The sequence below is a fragment of the Lontra canadensis genome, unplaced genomic scaffold, assembly GCF_010015895.1.
Source record: "Lontra canadensis isolate GAN:19392208 unplaced genomic scaffold, GSC_riverotter_1.0 scaffold17, whole genome shotgun sequence".
In the NCBI taxonomy this organism is placed as follows: domain Eukaryota; kingdom Metazoa; phylum Chordata; class Mammalia; order Carnivora; family Mustelidae; genus Lontra; species Lontra canadensis.
In genome coordinates this window covers 8,837,659-8,843,658 of record NW_022631011.1, presented here as the reverse complement: position 1 = coordinate 8,843,658, position 6,000 = coordinate 8,837,659, and positions in this window count along the sequence as shown.

The window sequence follows — 6,000 nt, the reverse complement described above, 5'->3', positions numbered from 1 at the left end:
TTTAAGTTCCCACAGGTAAAATGTAGACACTGTGTTCTGTATCCATAAATGAGATAACTAACTGACATATACAAGTGGTCTGGAAAGTTCATAAAAATGTAAATGTATTATAATATGGGTTGATAATAATAACAGCTACAAATATGAGATAAAGTTAAATATATGTACAGTGATTAAAATAATTATTAAATTATTAAAAATTCAAAAAATAAACTGGGACATTATAGCAAGAATTTTTGGAATCCAATGTCACAGAATATATATGACTGTTCAAAACATAGGTACTCAGTGCTTAATCGTCTTTTTTTTTTCTTCTTGGGGTGCAAAGGGAGAAGGAGAGAGAGAATCTTAAGCAGGCTCCATGCTCAGCATGGAGCCTGACGTGGGGCTCAATCTCACAACCCTGAGATCATGACCTGAACCAAAATCCAGAGTCAGACACTTAACTGACTGAGCCACCCATGTGCCCCTAGTTATCTTTTTAATTTTCTTTTATAAAAAAAAATCTTATTATTATTAATACATTTATGTAGTATCCAGTTTTTGATTTTTGGGAAAGGACTAAGACTGGACCTAAGACAAGAGCATAAGTTTTGTATATATGTTTTGTATTAGTTTACTAGGGCTGTATATTAGTCTGCTCAGGCTGCCATTATAACACACAATGGAATAGGTGGCTTAAACAACAGAAATTCATTTCTCACATTTCTGTAGGCTGGGACATCTAAGATAAAGGTACTGGCAAGGTAGGTTAATTCTGAGGACTCTTCTCTTGGCTTGTATGTGGCCACCATCATGCTTCATACTAACATGACCTCTTTCTGTGCTCTCAGAGAGACAAAGCAAGAGAGAGCTCCTTGATGTCTCTTCTTACAAGGACATTAATACTGTCAGATCAGGAATCCATCGTTATGATCTCATTTAATCCGAACTGCTTCCTTAGGAGAAACATCACCAAATACAGTCACCTTGGGGATTAGGGCTGAAATATTTGAATTTTGAGGGGGCATAAACATTCAGTCCATAACAGGCTGCTATTACAAATTATCAGAGACTGGGTGGCTTAAACAACATAAATAGGCTAGAAGTCTGAAAATCAAGTTATTAGTAGGGTTGGCTTTCAAGCTCTCTCTCTCTTTGGCTTGTACATGGTTGTCTTCTCCCAGAATCTTCACACTGGGTCTTCTTTTTGGATGTGTCTGTGTTTAATTTTCTTTTCTTATAAAGATACCATTTACATTGGATTAGTCATAGGGTTAGGGACAACAGTACTGACCTCATTTTAACTTAACTACCTCTTTAAAGGCCATATTTCCAAATACAATCACATTCTGAGATTGTGGGAGTTAGGACTTCAACGTGTTAAACGGGGTACAATTAAGCCCATATAATGTAGGAAGCACCCAAGATTTAGAAAGTGCCTTTTTAAAAAAGATTTATTTACTTATTTATTTGAGAGAGAAACAAAGAGAGTGAGAAAGAGAAAGAGAGAGAGAGAGAGAGTCTTAAGCAGACTCCTCACTGAGCACAGAGCCTGATGCAGGGCTAGATGCCAGCTAGATCTTGAGACCCTGACTGAGATCATGACCTGAGCGGAAACCTAGAGCTGGCTGCGTAACCTTACTCTGACACAGAGGAACCTCAAAAAGTGCTTTTAATGTCCAGAGAAGCTTATGATTTATGCCAATCAACAAATACTCAATTGATACATTCCCCAAAAATGACTATTATCTATTTATTTATAAACTAGGTCTCCAAAGGACAGCCATTTGATTAGTGAGCTCATGCTCCAATATTTACTTTAATGTAATAAAATACATTCTTTAAAAAATATCTATAGTAAATCTATGATCCTCCTTTATAAAAGAGCATGTCTTTCAGTGCCCATCTAACCCTAGTGTGTACAGAGATTCTGGAAAAAAATTTTCAAAGGATTGTTCAATAATTTACACTAATCGCTAATTCACATGGCTGTCTCTCTTCTGTTAGTTTAAATAAGTGAAGATATTTTAAATTCCATCTTCCACTCCCAACAAAGAAGCTTTGCCTGCCTTGTGTGCATTCATTCAGTCAGAGAGAAGTAAAACTGACTGGCAGCTTTCTAGCCTCTTTTTGTATGCAGAGCTGCCTGCATGAGGCCAGTATTATTAAGGTTGAGTTTTGACATTTCAAAGAAACATTGGAAGATTTTGACCTCTTCTTCTGGAATTTGAAAGAGAAAGGTACTGATGAGTCTCTATTCACCTTAGCACAATTCTACTCCCCCCACTAACTAGAGAAAATTTTGGTTATGTGTCTTTTAAAACAAGATTTACTTCCTTTTCTAATTAACTGTCAAGAATAAACAAAAATAGTCTCTTCGATTTTTGCTCTCACAGGTAGGTTTTCTAGCTGGAGGAGCGACTTCACAGGCAAGGTCTTTGCTACTCACCTCTCACCATCATCACCCACAATTAAGACTCATTAAGATTTTCCTCACTTCCATCTTCCAAGGACAAAATTAATGCCAGCTATTACCATTTGTCTTATTCCAATAAGGAAACCCGGCGGGGGCGGTTTATGCTGATAATTTTAGAATTTTCTTTAAAATCACAGGGCTGAGAAATAATGAGCTCTTAACTTAATTTTCCTTATCTTTGTGTGTATGTGTGTAATGCTCATTCTCCCAACATTTTATATCCTCTTAGGCAAAGTTCACTTACTTTCCAGTGTGGGCTGGTATAGTTTTATTTTTCCACCAGTATTGGGGCAAATGTGTTGCTACTTCTCAGAAACCTCCAAATCGCCAGCCTTATGTGTAGGAATATCAGTGAGACTGTATGTTCAAGCACGCATATATGTATAGTATTATGTGAGTTTGTATATTCACACACTCTAAGTTCACTACAAACTAAATCTTTATCAGCCACCAGCTAAAATTAGTGAGAATAGGTGCTTTAAGACATTGTGTCAGCTCTTGTGAGGATCTGACATCATAATTAACTCAATCTTATCTCCTTTGAAAGGCAATAAAACTTTCCAAAGTTTTATCCTATTTACTTCCAGTGGATTGTACTGTTGACCTGGGAAGATGAAACTCCATGCAGAGTACCCCTTTTACAGCTCTTTTAAAATATAAAACACAAAGATATACCAACATGCAAACACCTATAGCCACACACACAAATTCCTGCCTACAAAAACTATATAGAATTCCTCCTTGCCTCCTATCAGGGAGGTTCTATTAAATAACTTTTTCAGTATTATTCTCCTACTCAAGAAACCTGAATAACTCTTCAATGCTTACAGAAGTCTTTGTAATGAAGAGCTAATTTTTATAGCTCTGAATCACCGAAATATCTCCATGACTGTGGACAGGATTTCTGAATATAATGTCTATAAGTTACACATGCACCCATTATCCATACAGAGCCCACCACCTCAGAAATATGTGGTAAAACACAGAAACATAATTAAGGGAAAGAAGGAGATGCAGAATCTGGCATTCTTTAGGGATGAATCAAGATCATGCCTTGAGGTCTGTTGGTCTATTTATCAGGAATTCCTAACTTGCAAGATTTTTAAGCATAACATTTACAGTCCTCCATAATTTAATGCTTCCATACGTCTCCATGCTATTTACCCCCACTGCTCCGAATACATGCCCTATTACCCCATAACTCCAGGGGAGCAGGAACCCTCTTGTGTCATCCACTAGTTTTTCCTGTACCTGTTTTTCCATATGCTAAACTCTCTCACCTCTCTTCTTTTTCCCCTTAATTCAATCCTTCTCAGTCTCTCAGTGGAACCAGGTTTCTTCAGAGGYGCTCCAGGTCTCACATAGGATTGCTGGGAACAGGAAGAAGGATTTGTGAGGAGGAAGTGAAACCCTGGGCTCTGAGACCTTATCCTTTACTTCAACAAGAAATGATCTATGTAGGTTGGAAAATAGGAATGTAGTCTAAATAAAATTTGAAGAACCACTGCTATAAAACTCATTTCAAATGAGCCCACAAAGACACCTTCCTCCTGAAGGTCCTTATACCACTTTCTACAATTATGTGGCCTTACATTTTTATTTATATGGTTACATCTGCATATGTTTTCCTCTCCGAATTGAAATGCAGGTTTTTTTTTTTTTTAAATGCCACTTGTATTATTTGATAATGGCACACTACAATGGATTTTAAAGACCTGCCCACACTCAGTGCAACAGTTTGGATGTCTATAGCATTCAGGCTGTTTAAGTACCACACAAGAAATCTGTGCTTTCACACTTTCTGCTCTATCCTTGCCTTTGTTGTGAAGTCAATCAATCTGTTAGCAAGCCATTAGTCTCACTTTAATTAATTACTGAACCTGTAAAATAGTCCTCTTGTTGGGAAAACTACATTTATGTGAGTGAAACAATTGAATAGCAATGCAAGATCTCATTTACGAGAAATGGAAGAGAAGGTTAGGCAATAGCTTACAAAAAAGAAAGAACTAAATCATACATGTTTAGTGCTATAGCATTTGCAAAATGCTTTCACGTTATCGCATTAATCAACTCCACAACCATTTCAGTGAGACACTATTATCCCCACGTAAAGTTAAGAAAATTACTTATCAGAGAGGTAAAGACTCTTGTCCAAGGTCATACAACACTAAGGAATGATCTAAACATAAATCATAATTTTAAAATCTCCAAATCCTCACTATAAATGTGCTGAGCAGTCAGAACAAAAACACCATAGTAGGAAATGGTTTCTGAGTTGGACCAGATGAGAGACTATTAAAATAAGTGAAACCAACTGAGGAAAATCTTAAAAGAATCCTTAATTCTAATATTCTGCAAGTTTATTTGCAAGAGCTTTTCTGTGGAGATGTTTACATACTGACCGCAAAACATGCACACGTAGTTCTTTCTTTCACTAACTTAGAATGCTATAAAACATGGACTCCTCCTTCAACATCTCTCTGCTTTCCACTCCTTCTTTGCTATTCCCCTCTCATTTTAGAAGAAGACATGGCCCACTCATCATTTTAGCTGACTCCCCTTTTTTAACATAGATTCTTCATGTTATCTCGGTGTTTCACTGGAACTTCACTTCGTTAATTATTCCTTCCTCATATTTAACACTTTTCTCCTTCCCCATCCCTTCCTTCTTTAGATTATGCAAATCTTTATACAATAAAAAGCCTCAACCCTTTTTGCTCCTCAAAATACCATTTGATCTCTGTTTCTTTTTATAATCAAAATTCTGAAGATATTCTTCTTTTTCAGCATCCATTCCCTCATCATAAACTACTCACTGGTTCCCTTGAAATCTAATGCTTGCTCTCCTCATTTCACAGAAATAACTAGCTGAGCATATACTTATGGTCAATAACAATTACATTTCTCAATATCCTTACTGTATATAATAGATCTCATTTTTCACTCTGCTACTGGTTTTTCAGGTTTTGACTCAGGTTATAGCTCCAAACTGAGGGACATATAAAGTTCTAGAAATATAATAAAAAATGATATCAGTATAATTATTTGAATATAACTTCAATGAAGGTATTAACTTCATAGCAAATTGTGACAGTACCTAGTAAAATTAAGGATGTGCATAACATGTTAGGCAGTAATTTCATTTCTACCTTCTACCCGAGAGATATGCCATACATTCGTTGCCAGGGGTATGCATTAACAATCATCAAAAGCACCAATCGTTAAAATCATTAAAAGCACCAATGTCTATCAACAGTAAAATGGATATATAAATTATATACAAAATAGAATACACAACATGGAAGTAGAAAAGATGAAAATATTGCTATTACAATTAACAATTACCTAGCCATTCTGTAACCAATTGGTTTTATCTTTAGTTTCTTTTTTATTAAGTTTTATTGCGATGTAGTTCATATACCATAAAATCCACCCATTTAAAATATACAATTCAATGATTTTTAGTATGTTCACAGAATTATGTAACTATCATAATATTAGATTATTTTTACCACCCCCAAAAGATATGCTGTACCCTTTAG